Source organism: Ictidomys tridecemlineatus, chromosome 11, assembly GCF_052094955.1.
Source record: "Ictidomys tridecemlineatus isolate mIctTri1 chromosome 11, mIctTri1.hap1, whole genome shotgun sequence".
Taxonomy (NCBI): Eukaryota; Metazoa; Chordata; class Mammalia; order Rodentia; family Sciuridae; genus Ictidomys; species Ictidomys tridecemlineatus.
The window spans coordinates 99,982,788-100,006,036 of NC_135487.1; the positions used below are offsets into that span (position 1 = coordinate 99,982,788).

Genomic DNA, 23,249 nt, shown 5'->3' on the forward strand with positions numbered 1-23,249 from the left:
CATTTTGACATATCATACTTAGATGAGATATAGTTTCACATTTTTCTGAGTGTACATGTTGCAAAATAATATTAGTCATGCAGCCATATATATATATATATATATATATATATATATATATATATATACAGAAATAATGTTTGTTTCCTTCTACTATCTTTTCTATCCCCACATCCCCTTCCTTCCCTTTCCATCACTTCCCTCTACCTAATCTAAGGTAAGGCTATTTTTCTCCAGTGCCCACTGCCTTATTGTGAATTAGCATCCACATATTGGAGAAAAATATTGGCTTTTGGTTTTGTAAGATTGGCTTATTTCACTTAGCATGATATTCTTCAACACCATCCATTTATTGGTGAATGCCATGATTCCACTCTTCTTTACAACTGAGTTATATTCCATTATGTATATATACCACATTTTCTTTATCTATTCATCTATTGAGGGACACCTAGGTTGGTTCCATAGTTTAACTATTGTTTTATTTTCATCTTCAAATCTGAAACTTAATTTTTCTGGATATAAAATTCTTGGTTGGCATCCATTTTCTTTCAGAGCTTGAAATATGTTATTCCAGGACCTCCTAGCTTTAGGGATCTGGTTTGATAAATCAGTTGAGGTCTGAATTGGTTTCCCCTTATACATAAGTATTTGATTTTTTTTTCTCACACAGCCTTTTAGATCTTATCTTTATTCTCTGTTTTAGTCATTCTCATTACATGTGTCTTAGTGTGGGGTAGCTGTAATTTTGTACATATGAGGTCCTATAAGCCTCTTGTATTTGATTTTCCATTCTATAGGTTTGGTGTAGTTTCTGCTATTATATCATTGAAAAGAGTGTGCATCCCTTTGGTTTGTATCTTTCCTCCTTCATCTATTCTGATAATTCTTAAATTTGTTTTTTTTTTTCATGTTATCCCATAATTCTTGGATGTTCTATTCATGGTTTCTTACCATTTTCTCTGCATAGTCAACTCTACATTCAAGCCTATATATTTTGTCTTCATTATCTCAGATTCTTTATTCCAAGTGGTCTAGTCTGTTGGTGATACTCTCTGTTGAATTTATAATATGGTTTACTGATTTCTTCATTTCAAGGATTTCTTCTTATTTTATTTCATGATCTCTAACTCTTTATTGAAGTGGTCTTTCACTTCTTGTATTTTTCCTTTGACTTCACTCCTTATACTATCCCTTACTTCACATTTCAATTTAACTATGTGTAATCTGAACTCCTTCATGAACATTTCTTCTACTGTGTGATCAGTGGCTTCTGTTGTTGAAGCATCTTGGTTTGTTTGGGTGCTTTATTTCCTTGTTTTTTTTTTTATGTTGTTAGTGTGTTTTTCCATCTATAAGTATGAATCTAAGGCAGCATAAATTCTACCCTGTAGACTTATAGTGTCCCTGAAGGTTTTCAGCACTTTGCCTTTAATACTGAGACCAATATCAACAGCACCCAGTGTACAGAATATAGCCTTAAACCTAATAGCATCCACTAAGGCATCTACTGCTTTCTCATATTAAACCAAAATGATGAGTTTAATAACTATAGTACAAACAGAAAATTGTTAAAACAGTTTATAATTTCAAATGATGTATGAGAGACAGAGGTAATATAATATGCAGTTTTCGGTTTTTGTGAGGCAGGAAGAGAGAAGCTAGAAGTAAAAATTCACAGGAAGAGTGGAATAGGAGCTGACAGAGATTGGCAATTAGTTGGAGAAAAGTTGTAAAGAAAATCCAAGAAAGTAGACAAGATAGAGAAAGGATATAAACAAAGAGAAAAAATTAAAGACATAAGAATACAAGAAAAATGAAAAATTCCATTCATATATTATTATTCTCCACACAGAAAGTAAAAGACCACTTCAATAAAGAGATTGTGAAAAAAACTAAGCAGAAGTCCTCAATATGAAGGAGTCAGTAAACCACATTATAAATTCAATAAAAAAACCTTGTTCCAAATATGGTTAGAGAGATTATAGAATTGAAAAATAAAATAAGGGTAGCTGGAAAGTCAAACGGTCTGTGTCAGTGTTCAACAGTTTCTCAGCCCCATCTCTGACATCTCTTGGGATCACCAAACCCAGATCAGCCCTCACAAACCTGGTCTCTATCCCATCCATCTGGGCTTCAGCTACTTCAGGCTTGGCCATGCTGCAGTCTCAAGTTCTCAATGCTGCTCCTATTGCAGACACCACGAGAGATACACTCCTCCAAAGGAGCAACCCCAAGATGCAGCAGCAAGACAAGGGCTATCAGCAGTCTCAGCAGGAAGACCCAGGTACCTCCAAACCTATAAGCACCCCCACACTGGACCTGCATGTCCTGGCTGGAATCCCCAGACTGAGGCTTTTGTGATGGTAAACCTGCTGGCGCCCAGGTCCCCAGGCCCTGGCTGGTTTCCAAAAATGGGTGTAGCCATGTGCAACTAAACCTGGAGTCTCCCACAAAGCATTCCTGAGGCCGTGGTAGCAGTGGTAGTGGCAATAGTTATTGGCAGCAGGTGAAGCTGTGGGGGTCACCACTGCAGCTGTGGGGGACACCTCACTAGGCATTCTCCCAGGGTCAGCAGCAGTGTCGGCTTCAGTTGCATCCATGGCAGAGACGTCGTCTGTGATAGCAGAACCCAGAAAGAAGACCTCTAGGCGACCCCAGGTTGCAGAATCAGAGGCACCAGCAATGGTTGTAGAGGTACAGGTGGCAGCTGATTGACAGGAAACTTTTGGTTCAGAGACAGAGACCACCAAAGTAACATTGTAAGTAACATCTGAGGTAACCAAGGCTATAGAGGCTGTCCCCAGAGAAGAGATCTCCAGTCTTGGCAGTTGTGCCTGCGACAGTAGCATCTACCTGATGCTTACTTTTTTTGTTTTTGTTTTTGTTTTTGTTTTGTTTGTTAGTTTTTTAATATTTTATTAGTTGTTGGTGAACCTTTATTTATTTTTATGAGGTGCTGAGAATTGAACCCAGTGCCTCACACATGCTAAGCAAGTGCTCTAGCACTGAGTTAAAACCCAGCCCAATGCTTTAGTTTTTAATTGGCATGGGAGAAGAAAAAAAAATAGATTTACTGGAATAAACATTGCTTGTAATGAAGAAAGGCCATGGGTGTCTGATAATGAGAAAAGAGACTTTGGATTCATGCACAACTTGGTTGTTTTTATAGATATCCATGTTGCAAAGTGTGTCAACTTGGAAACTCTAATTATCACTAAATATGTTTCCCAATATGAAAAGGGATAAATATATGCTTAATGAGTGATTGTAAGATGATACATGTAACATTGAGTTCATCATCTAGAAAATACTTGTCAGTGTTTTAACTGAAACAATGATGATGATGATGATTGTCATCATCATCATCATCATCATCATCATCATCTTAAGATACATGTAGCTCATACTTGCTTGACTAGTACATAGCTGTGAAATATATATTACATCAGACTAGGGATGAAAATGAGCATTCTTCATTGAAATTTTACCTACTTTATTTTTTATTGTTTAAATTAATAAAATTTTATTTGTTTTAATTAGTTACACATGACAGTACAATGACCTTGACATATCATACATTTTAATCAGATGGGATATAATATCTCATTTTTGTGAGTATGAAGGTTGCAGAATCACATTGGTCATGCATTCACGTATATACACACAGTAATAATAATGTCTGCTTCATTATACTATCCTTCTTATCTCCCCAAACCCTTCCCTCCCTTCCCATCACTTTTTACCTACTTTAGGTGAATAACCTCATCATTCTTATTGTCCAAAAAATAATTTTATGTTTGTAACTTCTCCCACATCGGGACAAAAAGGTTTGGTTTTTTTCTTGTTTTTTTTTTTAGTCTTAGAGATGATTTGAAAAGATGAGCACTTGATTTCTCCAAATGGTTATGTCTGTTAGTATAAATAAAGCAAGATGTTAAATTGGTAAAATATATCATATTACTGCTTAAATAACTTTATTTTATTAAAGCACCTAAGGATGAAGTTATCTTTGTTATTGTAGAATCACCCTCATGCTTGTTGCCGATATAAATCAAAAAAATATCATCAAGCTCCTTCTTCAAAGTGGTATTGATATCTTTGCTACAAATAACTCTGGAGAGAAAGCATTAGTTTATGCTGTTGGTAGTGGTCATGCTGTGTAAGTATTACATTAAAATACTAACCAACATTAAATGGAGGTTAACGATAAATACAACTATTGCTTCTTACACGTGAGGTAAGTTTCATAGTTCAGGTATGTTTAGCATAGTAGTATGCCTGCTTCATAGCCCAAAACTGCAAATGTCTATATTAGTTAGAAATAGATTTTTCTAGGTTGATGAAATTAAAATATGACCTTTGTTTTTAAAAAAAATTATTTCCCCCCCCCCTTGTCTCCACTTTTCCAATCAATGGAATAGTAAAAGAAGACATACTTTGTTCAGTGTCAAAGGTGATGGCCAGGGTAACAGAGCCTGAGAATAAACATTTTTTTTAAAAAAAATGTTCCTGAAGGCTGAACTGAAAATCTAGCTGATGAGAGAAATCACTGGTATTACCTGAACTGAAACAAAAATTGGTAACCCAGATGAGGTTTCTACCTCAGCTACATTGTCCCTCCTCCCTTGTATCTCCAGGGATCAAAGACTAAACCATATTAACTTGAAAATGGCAAGTTCAGTTCCTCAGCATGGAAATGACTTCCTGAAAAGGAAAAAAATTTTATCCAGAAATATCATAGACAGTGACATGTTCCATTTAAATTGCTTCAAAGATGAACATACAATAGTAAAAAAAAAACAAATGTGTAATGTGTTATTGAGAATACATTTCCCTGAAAGATGGAGGCATTATTCATTATAAAATGCAACTCATGATCTTATATAGGTCCTATCTTATTCAGTACCAAATAATTCAAAATTCTGAAGACATTCAGACACTCAAGGGGAAAGACTATTGGCAAAGTAGAGTACTGGAAGCTGTAACTCTGTTTCTCTAAGTACAATCTAAATAACTTCCTTCCTATGGGCTCCCACTACAAAGGCCCTCTCCTGCAGGACTCAAAGGCAATCTCCTACTTTTAAATCTTCATTCTATGAAGATGAAAATTTCTGAAAGAAGGTTGGGCTCAAAGGACAAAGTTGGGAGCTCTCTCTTCTTGCTCCTGGAAAACGAGCTAAATGAGTGTCAATCACTGATCTCAGTGTGCACATGTTACCCAACTACTCAACTGAAGCTTCCTGATGGCTGTGCCACCCAATCACAACCCTGCCCGACACTACATAGGAATGGAATCAGTCAGTTGGATAAATGTGAGCAGACATCTATTCAAGGAAATAGAAAATTGAAGTTCAGGAACTTCAAGCCCCATGATGCTTGAGGAACTCTAACCCTTCCTCACATTTCTCTCTGCTCTTCCCAGTGGCTCAAATTATTTTAAGATCTTTCCACAGAAACTTGGATTTTGCCCATTCCTCCAATAAAGCAGAAAAGCATGCAACAGCAACCTCTCTTCAGCACCAATTGTTAAATATGACTGACTTTCTACATAGCCCCCAACATCCTCTGTCATTCATGTTTGTTTGGTCTTTAACAAATTGGCCACAAAACTTAATATTCTGATCTCTTTCTCAAAACCTATGCCTCCAAAACTCAGTATGTTCCTCTTCAAACTTGTTTTTCCTCCATTGCTTCCATTCTGACCATCTGGATGGCGATCATACACTATCTTCACTTTCACCTTCTTTAGTTGAGTTCAGTTGAGTTCACTAGACAAGCTCTCCTATTCTGTTGTTAAAACACTCAGCTATGTGCAAATTAAAACTACTCTGCGATTTCATCTCGCTCCAACCAGAATGGCAATTATCAAGAATACAAGTAACAATAAATGTTGGCAATGATGTGGGGAGAAAAGGTGTACTCATTCACTGCTGGTGAAACTGCAATTTGGTACAACCCTTCTGGAAAGCAGTATGGAGATTCCTCTAAAAACTAGGAATGGAACCACCATTTGACCCAGTTATACAACTTCTTGGTATATATCCAAAGGATCTAAAATCAGCATACTATGGTGAGGCAGACACATCAATGTTTATACCAGAACAATTCACAGTATCCAAGTTATGGGGCCAAGCTTGGTGCCTTTCTACAGATAAATGGATAAAGAAAATGAGGTATATATACCTAATGTTGAAATAGCAGAAATGAATGACTGTGAAAATTTTTAGTAAATGGATGGATCTGGAGACTATCATGCTACGTGAAATAAGACATTCCCATAAAACCAAAGTTTGAATATTTTGTCTGATATGTGGAAGCTAATACAAAATAAATGGGTGGGAGCATTAAAAAAAGGATAGAATTTCAGTGGAATAGACAAATAGGAGTCAAGAGAATGGAGGGGAATTCAGCAAAGGATGGACCCTGGAATGAATCTGACATAATTTTCCTATGTACATAAATGAATATATGATAGTGAAACCATTGTGCACACCTGTAATCATTTAATTTTTATAAATATCTATGGGAAAATGGCAGAAAGATCAGTGGAGGAAAGGGAGGGACTAGAGTGGATGGGGGGAGGGGAAGAAGGAATACTGGGGACTGCATTACAAGCAGATATATTCCATGCTTTTGTAATTATGTGATATGATTTATAGTGTCATGCATAACTAAAAAGAAACAATAAAAATAAATAACAACAACAATAAGAAAAGCACCTATAGATCAGTAAAATTGTACACTATTGGGCCAATAGTTAGGAACCTGAATTAAGATTCTACTGTGGCCACTTACTATATCCAGAATATCACTTTAATATCTTTAAGTTGTAGGTTCTTATCATAACACCTATTTGCCCAGAATGATAAACACATTTGGAAGTATTACTTTGACAAGTTTATAAGATTCCTTAAAACCCTGAAATTCTCAATGCTTTTGATGTGGTTTTACTTAGCTGGCAGAATTTTCTTAATAGAGCAAAAGAAACTCAAAGAAAGGTAAAAAAGAGAATGTAAAAAAAAACAAGACTATACTCATAACATGATTATACTCACATAAAAGTCAAAAGAATATGAAGAAAAAAGTGTCTAGATAGAACTACATAGTGGTTGTAGTCTGAAGGTAAATCCAAACTGAAAATCAGGAAATAGAAAAATCAATTGAAATATCTTCTAAGAAGATTTCAAATGTAATTAATGTTATATAACATGGCCTATACATCAATATACCACACCTCCAATAAAATAATTTTTCTCCCAGACTTGCCTGATTTTGTTCATATAAAACCCATGGTCTTATAATAATTGCTATTGTGAGATTTTTCCTAAAAGATTTAATGTTAAAAGGTGTTGATTATAAAACCAATCTACAAAATATTAAGACAAACTCTTGCAGTATTATCCCAGCTTCCCAGGTAAAGTCTGAATCAAAATGAACACATAACTCAGAGTAAATTACTGAGTTCATCTGGTATGGATCTACATCTTGATCATAATGCCCCATGAGTCTCTATCAATCCATGCACAGGGGTGAAAGTATAGATTAGTCAGCCAAGTGGGCAGACAGTCAAATATCCATCTCCCATCATAGGCCAAGTACTTTAGTTTGGAAATCATGGGATAGTCAGTTCAAATCTGAAAGACAGTGGTTTAATTAGTAAACAGTAGGTTATAAAAACACAGTTCAAGCTGCTGTGATTATTAATAAGAAAAAAAAGTGCCTGGGTATGGCAGAGCCTGTAATCCCAGTGACCTGGAAAGCTGAGGCAGGAGGATCCCAAGTTCAAGACTAGCCTCAGCATCTTACAAATGTCCTAAACAACTTAGCAAGTCCTTCTCAAAATAAAAAATAAAAAAGAACTGGGGATTGGGCTCACTGGTTAAGCGCACCTGGGTTCAATCCCTGGTGTCAAAATGGAAAGAAAAAAGAGAAAAACATAAAATAAAACAAGTTTGAGGCATTTGATAGGATCTCTAGCTCAGAACACTCAAAATATCCTCCTTTTCTATGTATGTTTTAAATACTTAACAAATACAATTTTTAAATTCATAAAATCCTACCTGCTTAAAGTTTCAATTTTAGAACTCTCATCTGTTATTAAAGAAAAGGGTAAATTAATCAACAGTATAAAACATGAAATAGTAAAAGTATGAGACTAATATTTTATTACAGAGTATTCCTTTGGGACAATTCATGGAAACTCTTCTTGAATGAATATTATTTATTTTACTGATAGGCATAAGTCATTAAAAACTTTCATGCCCCCCCTTTTTGGATTTGTCAAATGAGAGGATAAAGAACAAGTTTTATCAGTGTTTGATTCCTAAACTGATTGTTCAGGCTCATAACACTAACTGAAAGCTGAAAGACTGACAGAAAAATAAGTCACTAGCAAAATCATTAGCATATAACTGACAGGGCCAAACACATAGCAGGAATTTTCTGGAACAATGGCAATAGAACAATTATAAGGAGTATACTATTGCTTCCTTGCACACAACAGTGTCTGCAGGTTTTCAGTCAAAACTAGTTAGAATAAAATACCTCACCTCGAGGAAGCTAGTTCTGTGGGCAGTATACTTAGTAGAATGATAAAATACAGGAACACACAAGGGACAAATACTTACAAGGAAAATCTAGATTTCCATTGAGAAGTGCTTGATAGAAATTGTTGTGACTGTTCTCACTAATCCTGTTTTGCTATTTTCTTAGTTTCACCTATTTTCTCTCTCTTTGTGTGATGCAAACAAGGCTTGTACTCCCATAGACAGGTCCATTGGAAAGATGACTCCCTTATAAGTTTGATTACTCTGATCCATACATAACTGTCTTACAGAAGCTTACATGGAAGCTCTGAGGAGGCAGTATCAAGTTTCAAGAAGTAATAGTTGATATACTAATAATACCTAAATAGAACTATTAATAAACTCAAGTGGAAGGAGGAGGAGGAGGAGGAGGAGGAGGAGGAAGAGGAGGAGGAGGAGAAGGAGGGAGGAGAGAACAAGGAGTAGGGAATACCTCTTTTGTTCTTGGAAGGGCAAATTTAATATTGTCAAAATGGCCATACTACACAAAATATTACACAGTTTCAATTCAATCTCACCAAAAAACCAATGACATTCTTCACAAAACTGGAAAATAGCAGTCCTGATATTCATTTGGAAGAATAAAAACTTCAGAATAGTCAATACTAAGAAAGAAGGGAAATGCTAAAGGCACGACAATACCTGATATCAAACTGTACTCCACAGCTATGCTAACAAAAATATCAGGGTATTGGCATCAAAACGTGCATAGAGACCAATGGAATAGAAAACATAGATACAAATCCACACAGTCACTTAATACTTGAGAAAGGTCCCAAAAACATACATGGGAGAAAAGATAACCTTTATAACTAATGGTACTCAGACCAATTATCCATGTGCACCAGAAACATCTTTCAACCTGAACATTTGTCAAATCAGAGTGGATCAATGTCACAGGAATTAGATCAGAAAGTTTGCAACTGCTAAAAGAAGAGACAGAGTCAACACTCCACCTCATTGTCTCAGTTTCCAATGCCTTAAGAAGACCCTAAGCTCAAGAAAGAAAATCAAGAATCAATAGTGGGATGGCATCAAATTTAAAAAGGTGTGCATGCAAAGCATACAACTGAGAGAAAGAATATAGAGCATAGGATTGGAGAAAATCTTTTCCAGCTGCTTCTCCAAAAGCAGAATGATATCTAGAATATATAAAGAACCTTATAAAGATTAACACCAAAAAATAAAGAAACCAATGAATAAATGTGCCAAAGAACAAAATAGACACTTCTTAAAAGAAAAAAAATAGCCAAGCAACACCTGAAAGGAGTTCAACATCCCTAGGGAAATCCAAGTCAAAAACCACACTGAGAATTCATCTCACTTTAATAATGGCAATTTGGGGGAATATGAACAATAATGAATTCTGGAGAGACCAAGGTGAAAAAAGGTACACTCATACTTTGTGATGGAGACTTCAAATGAATGAAATCACTCTGGAAAACTGCATGGGAATTTCTCAAAAGCTAGGAATGGAACCACCCAGCTATCCCACTCCTCCTCCCTGTTTATCTAAAAGAGCTAAAATCAGCACAATGCAGTCACATCAATTTTTATAGCAGTGCAACTCATAAGACCAAGATATAGAACCAGCCCAAGTTCACATAAGTAGATGAATGGATGGAGAAGTTGGTATATATAGAAAATGGTCTTTTACTCAGCCATAACAGTCAATTGCGGCATTTGCTTATAAATGGATTGACCTGGAGAACATTACACTGAGTGAAATAAGCCAAGGATGGAATTTTTTTCTCATATGCAGAAGCTAGAACAAAATGAAGAAATATGTGGGAAAGCCTATGGAAATGGAAGGGATACAGTGCAAGAGAAGAAGAGGACACATGAGGAGACAAGAGGGACAGGAATAGTGAACCACTATGAAAGAGGTTGATCAAATTTGTTGATCAAATTATGCTAGGCACACATATGAATGTACCACAAAACATTTAAACTCTGTATCTATGGACAAGCACAAATGTTAAAGACTATAAATAGAGAGAAGTAGGGCCAGTAGAATAGAGGAAGGAGAACAACAGAAGGCAGGTGGGGAGAGAAGGAGGTCCTAGAAATAATGTGGAGCAAATTATATTCCATGCATGTATTGTTATGTCAATAACACACCACATTATTATATATATCTATAATGCACTAATAAAAATTTTTACAAAGATTTAAATGTAGCAACACCTAAGACAAAGGTCTTTATAAAAATTATTTTTCTAGGCTTATAAATGACTTTTATTTTAATCATAGACACTGACTTTCACATTTGAATTTTTTATGTGAAACCCTTCCATAGAATTTGGAAACAAAACAAGGATTGGGAAGTTTGCTTACAATTCAAAAGTTTAATGTATCTCTTTCCAGAAAATTTGTATAGCAAAATTTAACTGATTAGATTGTCCTTACATCAATCACCTCCACTACCTCATTTGCTTTATTTTTATCTTCAAGGGCAGCCTTGATGGGTTTGTGCTGTGCCCCTCCCCTGACTCAAGCCAATGGCAAAGCCCTACTGAGGTGGATGGTGCAAGGCATCCATCCTCTGGAGGAGCGCAGTATGTTTCTGGGAATGGGCTGATTTGTTTTTGTATTCCTTTAATAAGTCTAGTTGCGATTTCTCATCTGACCATTAAGTATGAAGGAAAAATCATGACTTTCCCAATTAATGCAACTACTTCTAAAACATAGATCTGTTTGCTCTAAATACAATGATTCAGCTGTGGAGTGTAAATTGTTAATGTCTAAAGAAAAACTCCCTGTATTCCTATCAAGGAAGTTTTTGAGGAATTAAATTAAAATCTAGAGAAGAAAAATTAATGTTAAGAAGATAGATTAGTGCTTAGTACTGGGCAACTTGTTCTTGTTCCTGTGCACAATGGTTTGTGCTCTTACTTTTGTTTGATTAAAAGTAATAACAAATCAACCACTTGCCGTAACCATGGCACCGGTTCCAGTCAGTAAGTCAAGAAAGAATAGTCAAGGTATAGGCCAATAGTTTGGGACATTTGTAACTATTATTAAAAGTTAACTAACCAGAACAGCTCAAAGCAAAACGCGAACTGAAAGTACAAATGCTTGCTTATGCATAAGCCAAGATACATTCTTCTATTCTAATTGTAGCTACGTAATATTTTGTTTTGTTTGAATAATGATTCCTGTTTTGTAACCACAAAATACTGTAAGCCTGCCAAAATGAAAAGTATATATGATCAACTTCACAAGTAAAGATTGGGATCAACACCTTCACTTTGGTGTCTGTGTTGTTTCTCCACCCCCTCTTTCGCCGACTCCTCACCATCTGTTCATCTCCTGAGACCCCCTGTTGGAGCTGGTCTCTGACAGGTTTGGAAACAAGATATTATATTAAAATTGTATATGTCATACAACATATAGTTAACAATTCTAGAAAAAAATGGAAACATTTTACTCTAATATGAGAATGTTTCCCTGGAGAGACTGAAAAGCAAAAGGGATAGATAATCAATTATACAGGAATATATCAAAAATAATCATAAATTCAGACAAAGTTAGTACAGAGAAGAATTCTTATTCATAATTTGATGATGAGTACTTTTAGCTTTGGACTTTTTCTTTATGTTTACGGCAAAAACATGACAGAGCATACTGTAGAAAAATCAGGAATACAGGTTTAATGAAACCTAAAGTTAAGATTCCAGTAACAAGTTTATGTTTTCAATGAAACTATTATAGGAGCTGTGCATGATGGCACACACTTGTAATCCCAGTTTCAGAGGCTGAGCCGGGAGTATTGTGCATTCAAAGCCTTCCTCAGCAATGTAGCAAAGACCTAAACAACTCAGTGATACCCTCTCTAAACAGAATACCAAACATGGCTGGACATGTGGCTCAGTGTTTAAGTGCCTTTGAGTTCAAATCATATATATATGAATGAAAGTGTACATACAACAAAGTGAACATACTGATTAGTGGAGAACAACATGATCCCTAGTCAGAGGAGCAACTCACAACCCTAAGAGTTGTGAGTCAAATGTCAAAGCTTATGTTAGAATGTATAAAATATGTTATTGTTGGAACACATTAGAATCATTTACATGACTATAAGATGTGTATACTGCTCCTACAATTTCCCTCTAATGGAATAAGTGCAAATTATGGCATTTGTTGATTTCCCCATCTCACATTTTGCTTCTGTGTTAATGAAAATATCTATAATCTCAAGTCAGTAAACAGCACAAGAATGAGCAGACTTCAAGTATCTTACCATTTTCCTGAAATGCTGAACATCTCCATATATTCTTCCTTTTACTTCAGGAACATTCTGAAAAGGAATAAAAGCTTTATGTATAATGAGCATTACATTTGATAAAATAATTATAATATTCAGCATTACTTCATGATACATTGGAAAGAACATAGGTTTCTGAATCATTCAGACTTACATTCCAACCCCAATTCTGCCATTTAATGACCTGCATTTTCACATAGGTTGAGAATTATAAGAGATGATAAAGACATCTCTAAACATTACTCCTCTCACCTCTAGTCAGTTATTACAAAGATACTGTTATTATCTAATAGATTATTTTCTTGACCACAATAATCCTGGGTAAAGATTTGATCCATCAGTAGCTCAGTATATTTGCCAAAATATGATATTTAAGAAATTCAAAGCAATTACTAATGAGTTTTGAATGTTCCTGTGATTTTTATTTGCCCAAAGTACCTCTTGAGCTGAGTTTTGAGGACAATTTACAACTGAGATGGGATAGAGTCCTTTTATCCTGTATGTCAGATACCTGAAGACAAGTGATTGCATACATTTGTCTGCATCTGACAAAGGCAATAATGAATCCTTTAGGGCAATGATGGATGAATGACAGGTGCACACAGCAAATAGAAAACAGAAAGACTAATTAAAGAAGCCACCATGGAGGCACAGGTGGCTGAGGGAAATATTGAGCCTAGAGGTAAAACATTTCTAGAAAGTTAAGGGAGGAGAAAGAAACAAACAGAAAGAGGGAAACATGACCAGTCAAGTGAACATGTGTTTAAGCCAAAGGAGAAAGAAAACAAGTTAGAGTGGAGCATGGAAATAAATACAACAGAATTTGGACCAAACAAATAATACTGATAATACTGATTTTGATTACACTACAATTTATTTCTCTAAAAAATTCTATAATAAAGCAGTTAGTTTCATTACTATATATGAAATTGAATTATAAAATCATAGTTATGAATCCTTGACTCTAACCCATTGGGATGTAAAATCCTGTCTGTAGGTTAAAAATTTTGGTTGGGGTGACTTCAGTGTATAAACCAACCTCAGAATGATTATAATCCAGACACAACTTGTCTAAATTCAAACTCATTAATTGACTCAAACTATTTGATCAATAGAACAAGTTATTCTAGGGATAACAGTGCAATCCTACTCAAGAGTCCACATTGACAGTAGGGTTTAAGACCTCGATGTTGGATCAGGACATCCAAAGAATGTAACTGCTATCAATGGTTCATTTGTTCAATAATTAAAGTCCTGAATGATCTCAGTTCAGACTGGAGAAATCTAGGTCGGTTTCTAGCTAGTAAAATATTTCTCCCAGTTAAAAAGGACAACAGAATTAAGGCCACTTCTATACTTTTTTCTTAGAATAATGGATGAAATAATCTAAACCTAGTAAACCATTACTTACCCTGCCCTAGAATAGGGTCTGTTAAGATGGAAGAGCCCAGCAATTGCATAACACTTCAAACTTTATTACCTGAGGTTCAATTCCTCAACTTAACACATATTCTTAGTTAACTTACTATTCCTGGTTGTCCCAATTTTAGTAGTAATATCTTTCTTAAGTTTAGTTGAAGGAAAAATACAGGGTTACATACAACTCTAAAAAGGCCCAAACATTCTTCAACCATTTGCTGATGCAATTACATTATTTATTAAAGAACCACACAAACTTCTAAAAACATCTTCCATCATTTTATTTATTACTGCACTTTCCCTAGCCCTTACTCTGTCATTTACAATGTGTACTCCCCTACCCATACCACGACCCTTCATCAACACAAATATGGAAATACTCTTTATTTTTGCAACCTCAAGCTTAGCCATATATACAATCTTATGAATGAGATGAGCATCCAATTCTGAATATGCCCTAATAAGAGCATTACAAGTTGAAGCACAATCTCATATGAAGTAACTCTGGCCATCATTCTACTGTTTGTTCTACTTGTAAATGGATCATTTACCTTATCAACCCTTATTGCAACTCAACAATTCCTAGGATTATACCACCAATGTGACCTCTAGCAATAATATGATTCATCTCAACAGTAGCAGAAAAAAACTGAGCTTCTTTTGACCTGACAGAAGGAGGAACTTGTACCAGGATTTAACCTACAACATGCTGCAGGCCCCTTTGCCTTATTTTCCTGGCCTAATACACACAAATCATTATAATAAATGCTTTAACCACAACTCTTTTTTTATAGAAGTACTCTTCAACCCACCAATCCCTGAAATCTTTACATTCAGTTTTGCATTAAAAACCCTAGTACTAACTTCAACATTTCTATGAATTCAAGCATCATACCTATGATTCTGATACGACCAACTCATACAACTATTTTGAAGAAAACTTTACCCCAACACTAGCTCTATATGCATATGACACCCCCCCGTGCATTGTCATTACATGTGTACTCTAACCTAAAGAAATATGTCTGACAACAGAGTTACTTTCACAGAGTAAATAATAGAGGCTTAAACCCTTTTATTTCTTGAACCATAGGATTTGAACCTAACGTTAAGAATCCAAAATTCTTAAGGCTACCTTACACACCATGTCCTATTAATGAGGTCAGCTAAATAAGCTATCAGGCTATTCCACAAAAAAATGTTGGTTTATACCCTTTCTGTACTAATTAATCCCTTAATTGCCTCTACCATCAATTTCACCTAATTTTAAGGAAATTTAACTGCATTATTTAGTTTCCACTGACTTCTTACCTCAGTAGGACTAGAAATAAGCATACTAACTATTATCCCTATTTTAATTAACAAAGCATACCCTCAATCCACTGAAAATGCATCCAAATATTTCTTAATTCAGGGTCTAGCATCACCAGTTTTGTACACTCAGGACAATGAACTGTAATCAACTCAACCAAATTTCACCCCTAATATTTGCTGTAGTGCGCCAGTAAAAATGGGAATAACCCCATTTTACCTATGAGGCCCAAAAGTTACCCAAGGAGTTCCACTTATATCAGGACTAATCTGACTAACATGACACAAAATTGCCCCAATCTTCATTATGTTTCAAATTGCTCCCTCAATCAATTTGTCTTTATGATAATGATGGCAATTCTGTCTAATGTATGAGGAGGCTGAGGAGGACTCAATCAAACCCAACTACAAAAAATCCTAGCATAATCATCAATCCCCCACGTAGACTGAATAATAACAATCATCACATTGAATCCCACCTTAACTATATTTAATATCATTATTTACAGTATACATACAATCAACAAGTTCATATTTACCCATTATAACAAGAAAACCACCAAGCTTTCACTCTTCAATATATGACACAAATTTCTTCTACCAATTTTGATAATTCTTAATGTACTTATATCTCTAAGCAAACTTCCCCCACTAATTGAATTCACCCCAAAATGAGTTATAATTAAAGAACTTGTATCAAATAGCAATGTCATTATATCTATATCAATACCAATAACAGCCTTACTAAACCTATATTTCTATCTATATGCAACTTATCTACTCAACATCGATAACACTATTTCCATCATCCAACAATACTAAAATAAAATGACAATTCAAAACACAAAAATAAACCCTCTCATGCCAAGTCTCATAATTATATAAACCCTCTTCCTTCCCCTTATACCTTAGCTATAAATCTTTAGGTAGGTTTTAGGTTAAATTTAGACCAAATGCCTTCAAATCACTAAGCAAGTACTTATACTTAATTCCTGCAGTCGGGACTATCTATCTCACATCAACTGAATGCAAATCAATTACTTTAATTAATCTAAGACCTAAACTAACTATCTTAATTTTCTAGACTGATGGTATTTAAACCCATAAAAATTTAGTTAACAGCTTAATGCCTAACTGAACTGGCTTCAATCTACTTCACCTGCCATAAAAAAAGGCCTAAAATCTATAACATTATTAGTAGGGAAAAATAGCTCGGCCAAATTGTATCCCCTGCCCTACCTTATCTCTACATAGAAAGAAAATGAGTGAGTTGACAAAAGTGGTAGAAGTGAGCATATGCCATGACCCAGATCTCACCTAGTTGCTGAATACTGCATCTCAGAGAGTGTAAAAGGACCCCCCTATAGCTGATTTCCACAGAAATCACCAGTGCTATGACAGTATGTAGGGCTGTGAGGCTCTGTGTTCAAGTCGGACTCTGGACTTCTGGCCCCCTAAACCCAGGGGGCCCGCAGTTCTAGACCATGTACCACTCTCAACGAGCTTAGCAGAATCATCTATCAGCACCTCTGCAGAACTCCAGACTGTGCTCCGCTCCCATGCGTGTCACTCGGATGCTCCCTATCCACAGCACAAAGCAATATCCCAGTTCCCCCCACCTCACCAGACACCCTGGAACTGGAAGCAGAATTCCTCCATATTGGATAACCTTTCTCACCATATTGGGTGGAGGCAGTTCCCAGATAGGATCTTCTACTGGCCAACTACCAAATATCCAAATCAACCCCTCTCTCCTCAGAAGTGAGAACACGGTAACCATGCAACACAAAAACAGCTCTCAGTTGGGCAGGTGTGCAGTGCAACCAGGGCACAGCCCACCTGGTGTGAGCCTGTGTGTGAGAGGTCTCGCAATTGGGAACTGCTAAGTGATAAAGGGAGATAGGGTTAAATCTTGGAGCCTAACAGAAGACCACAAACTAGATATATCTAGGCAAAAGAGGGAAACAGTACTGGATGTTCAAGTCATATGAATGGTCCCCAAAAAGGACCTGTGAAGTGCAGTCTCCCTACAGGGACTGGAAGGTGGCACTCCCTGCTTCCAGACACCCTACACAAGGACCAGTCTTCCCACCCTGGTTACCTTCACCATCCTGAGGGCAGAGACACTAGCTTACAACAGACAACTCCACCGGATGAATGAGAAGAAAAGAAGAAAAGATAAAGAGTTCTAAAACTAGCCACAATTCTGGTTTCTTCCTTCCAGTATTTTTTTCTCTTTTTCTTGTACACCACTATCCTCTGGCCCTCACATCCCCCAACATTTGTGAAACCAAGAACTTTGCATGAAAAAGGATTTTGAGGACTGAGTCTTCTGAATAATATAATATAGAGGTGTTGTATATGCCTTTTTTCCTTTTTTCTTCTTTTATTTTTCTTTCCCCCTCCAAATTTTATTATTTTAATATCTTTCCACATACTTATCTACCTTAAGTTACTTCCTGTCTATTCTCTTGCTACTAACACTGTTCATTAGATTTCTCTTTCACATTTCCTAAGATATATTAATTCTATATCCTCACATCCTCCCTCCTCAGCATATCATCCAACACCCCACCCACAGTTCAGTGTCCACTGCCAGAAACTGTAAACCTTTTCACCAAACTACTGAGTATATTTTAGATAATAATTGAATCCAACATTTCTGTACAAGGAGCCTAAACTTTAAACGTCTTATTAACAACAAATTGTTCATAGGTGATATATTGTTGATATTGGGATCTGTTAACATTTCCCTTCCCCACAAAGGAGGGATCTTGGAACCCTAAAAGAACACTACAAATGAATAGAGTAAGACCAATAACACCCCAGATCTCCAGAGCTGGAAAGGAAGACACACAAGCAACATGAAAAGACAAGGAAAGAAAGTGCCACAAACAAATCAAGACACCACATCATTAGAATCATTAGCAGCCACAGCAGAAAAAAAACTACAGGGAAAGAGTTCAGGATGTACATGGTTAAAATGTTCTGTAAGCTCAAGGAAGATATAAGAGAGCAAATAGAGGCAATGAAAGATCACTTCAACAAGGAGCTACATAAACAAATCCAAGAAGCAAAAGATCACCTCAACAGGGAGATAGAGGATCTAAAAAAAAACAAAAACAACAGAAATGCTTGAAATGAAAGAAACAATAAACTAAATTTAAAGTTCAAATGAAAGAATCATCAACAGCATAGACCACTTGGAAGATAGGACTTCAGACAATGAAGATAAAATATATAATCTTGAAAAGAACATAGACCATACAGTGATAATGGTAACAAACTGCAAGCAGAACATTCAGGAAATATGGGATAGCATCAAAAGACTAAATTTAAGAGTTACTGGGATAGAGGAAGGCATAGAGATCCAAACCAAAGGAATGAACAAGTCTATTCAAGGAAATAATGTCAGAAAAATTTGCAAACATGAAGAATGAATTGGAAATTCAAATTCAAGAAGCCTACAGGATGCCAAATATACAACATCACAACAGATCCACACCAAAGCACATTATAATGAAAATGCCCAACATACAAAATAAGGAGAGAATTTTAAAAAACAACAAGAGAAAGGAATCAGATTACATATAGGGGACCAATTAGGATAATGGCAAATTTTTCAACATGGACCCTGAAAGCTAGAAGATCTGGACCAACATATATCAAACTCTGAGAGAAAATGGGTGCCAACCAAGAATCTTGTACCCAGCAAAATTAAGCTTTAGATTTGAAGATTAAATAAAAACCTTTAATGATAAACAAAAGTTAAAAGAATTTATAACTAGACTGGCACTACAAAACATCCTTGGCAAAATCTCCATGAAGATGAAACACAAAAAAACAAAGAAAATCAGCAGAGGAAGGTAGTACTATAAAGGAAGAACTAATCAAAGAAGAAAATCAAGTCACATTAAATAACAAAATAAACAAATATAGCTGGGAATACAAACCATGTCTCAATAATAAGCCTGAATGTTAATAGCTTAAACTCACCAATCAAAATAAATAGGCTATCATATTGGATTAAAAAAATACCCAATAATATGCTGCCTAGAGAAGACTCATCTGACAGGAAAAGACATCCACAGACTGAAGGTGAAAGGCTTGAAAAATCATTCCACTCACATGGACTGTGGAAGTAAGCATGGATTTCCATCCTCATATCAAATAAAGTAGAATTCAAGTCAAAGTTAATCAAAAGGGAAAAAGTTGGACATTACATACTGCTCAAGGAAACCATACACTGACAACATAAAACAATCCTAAATATATATGTCCCAAACAATGTTCATCATTGTGCAGCTATGTTCATCAAACAAATTATTCTCAAGTCCAATAGCCAAATTGACCACAACACAATAATCTTGGGTGACTTTAATGCACCTCTATCACCACTGGATAAAACTTCCCAATAAAAGTGGAATAAAGAAACTATAAAAATCAATAATACAATCAACAACTCAGCCTTAACTGACATATGTAAACTATTTCAACCTGCATCAAGCAGATATACTTTCTTCTCAGCAGCACATGGATCCTTCTCTAAAATAGACCTTATAATATGCCACAAAGCAACTCTTAACAAATACAAAATAGTTGAGATACTACCATGCATTTTATCAGATCATAATGGAATGAAATTGGAAATTAACGACAAAATAAAAAATAAAAATTTCTCCAACACCTGGAGACTAAAAACTATGCTACTCAATGAACAGTGGGTTGCAGAAGATATCAAGGAGGAGATTCAAAAATTCTTAGAGGTAAATGAGAGCATAGACACAACATATCGAAATCTCTGGGACACTATGAGAGCAGTACTAAGAGGAAAGTTAATTGCATGGAGTTCATTCCTAAAAAGAAGAAAAAGTCAACAAATAAATTACCCAAATTACTTCTCAATGCCCTAGAAAAAGAAGAACAAACCAACAGCAAAAGCAGTAAAAAGTAAGAAATAGTTAAACTTACAGCTGAAATCAATAAAATTAAAACAAAAGAAACAATTGAAAAATTAACAAAACAGAAAGTTCCCTTTGAGAAAATAAATAAAATTGACAGACCCTTAGCTACTCTAATGAAGAGAAGGAGAGAAAAAACTCAAATTACCAGCATACATGATGAAAAAGTCAATATCACAACCCACACTCCAGAAATATGGAGAATAATTAGAAATTATTCTGAAAATTTATACTCCAATAAAATAGAAGACACTGAAGGCATTGACAAATTTCTTAAGTCATACAATTTTCCCAGATTGAATCAGGAAGATATGCACAATTTAAACAGACCAATATCAAGTGATTAATGGATTTGATTTGGGAGAATTCATTAGAACACTGTGGTAGCAGGTAGCTTCAGTATTTTCTAGATGTGCTTCTCCATGTTGGCTGAACATTATAGATGAGTCTCTTGGAATCACCTAGGAATTTGGCCAGTTTGTGAACTCTGCCCTAGATGTAGTTAAAGCACTAGTGTATAGCTAGACTACCAAGATTCAAACACTAAGGCTATCTTTTTGCTGGCTCTGGGTTAAGTTGTTGCCTTATTGAAAACGTAAATAGTAATGGTTACTAATTTAATTTAAAATTTAAAATGCTCCAATATCCAAAACTTTTTGAATACCAATAGGGCACATGTAGAAAATTCCATACCTTATCATGTGATGGGTCACAGTTCAAATACTGATGCACTAAAACTATTTTATAAAATTACCTGTAGGCGGGCTGGGGATGTAGCTCAAGCGGTAGCACACTCGCCTGGCATATGTGTGGCCCAGGTTCAATCCTCAGCACCACATACAAACAAAGATGTTGTGTCCTCCGAAAACTAAAAAATAAATATTAAAAAATTCTCTCAAAAAAAACAATTTACCTGTAGGCTATGTGTATAAGGTGTATATGAAAAAAAAACCTCTCAAATTGAAAGCATCTCTGGTGCTAAGCATTACAGATTTGAGATACACAATATGTCACACCTATCTTTACTGGGTTTAGGTTGATAATAAAATGAGACAATATCCAAATGCAAGAGATTTAGCCTAATGTTTGGTATATAGTTAAGGGTCACTAATTATTATACTTAATTCCTAAGGTATCAAGGATATTATGAATGTCATATCTTATTATGGAAAATTTCTAATGTGACCGTTGTGTGGGGTGAGAACTGCAGTCACAATGCTTCTTTCCACCATCTTAGATCATGTTCAAGGCACCTAGGCTTGGCTCAGCCTGAACTTGTTCATTCTCCTCTCCTGACCATGATCCTTTTCCTTCTCCTGAGTTGCCTGGGTCCTGAGCCCAGAAGTCTCCATTTTTTATAAGCCATCTAAATAAGTCAGGTGCAAATGAACACAGACTTTTAACACTTCACCATGTTTTAAGGGATTAGTGAGGGAGAAACAATCTTGTATGCAAAATCTTACAGGGATGTGAGGCAGATGAGATCAGGAAAACAACCGCTGTATAAAAACTACCTGTGTATAATCTCTGGAACTGGGAAATTTGGCCACTTACCCAATAAGACATGAGTAACCACATGGGACACAACAAAATAGCCCTGTAACTATTCTGTCTTTGCCATCTTCTGTACTGAAATATATTCAGGGGTGTCATTCCTCCAGCTCAGACAGAAATCCAACATATTTTAATTCCTCTTTCACTATCTTGGACTTAGGCACCTTTCAAGTCAGGTCAGGTTTCCAAAACCCTCCTAAGTTGATGTTTCTTCCTCTAAGTTTTCCCCTTTCTATGTAACCTGCCTCAGTGCTTTAGTGTCTACAGTTATTATTCACTAACCCTTTGATGTGATATTCAATTATATAATATTTAAAATTATTTTTGTTACTTTTTATTATAAAACAAAATAAACAGTTAAATTCATTGACTGTGATTCCAGAAGTCCACAGCTCTTTCTACCTTATTACAAGCTTGATCATGTCAATAGCACCTTGCATGATGATGGTCTCATTTCTTTTTTTTAAATTGGTTTTATTTTTTAAATACATGACAGTGGATACATCACAATTCTTCTTACACATATAGAACAATTTTTCATATCTCTGTTTGTATATAAAGTATGTTCACATCAATTCATGTCTTCATACATGTACTGTGGATAATGATGTCTATCACATTCCACAATCCTTGCTTATCCCTGCCCTCTCCCTTCCCCTCCCATCCCTCTTCCCCATCTAGAATTCATCTATTCCTCCCATGCTCCCCCTCCCTACCTCACTATGAGTCAGCCTCCTTATATCAGAGAAAACATTTGGCATTTGTTTTTTGGGGATTAGCTAACTTCACTTAGCATTATCTTCTCCAATGACATCCATTTACCTGCAAATGCCATGATTTTATTTTCTTTTATTGCTGAGTAAAATTCAATTGAGTATATATGCCACATTTTTTTATTCATTCATCCACTTAAGGGCATATAGGTTGGCCCCACAGTTTAGTTATTTGCCAGTGATATCATGATGATCTTTCCTGACCTTCTGGAGCACATGTGACACACAGAAGTCTCTAATGTACATTTTACTTTGTATCTTGTTTGGTTAATATGATGTTGTCAATGAAGTAGGTCAATAGGAGGCTCTGCAGAATGACCAAGTGGTCTAGTCCCTTCAGACTACATTATGCAAAGATGGGAATATTAATGCA

The 23,249-nt window shown here is 35.6% G+C and overlaps 1 pseudogene across 1 annotated transcript in view; it reads right to left on the minus strand.

The window, feature by feature from the left end:
• Positions 1–23,249, minus strand: part of LOC120885895 (small ribosomal subunit protein uS5m-like) — a 439,518-nt pseudogene that overhangs the window by 163,316 nt on the left and 252,953 nt on the right. Inside the window, exon 12 of the transcript XR_013427982.1 lies at positions 12,835–12,891. The product of XR_013427982.1 is annotated as a small ribosomal subunit protein uS5m-like (transcript). The remainder of the gene's footprint in view (positions 1–12,834; positions 12,892–23,249) is intronic.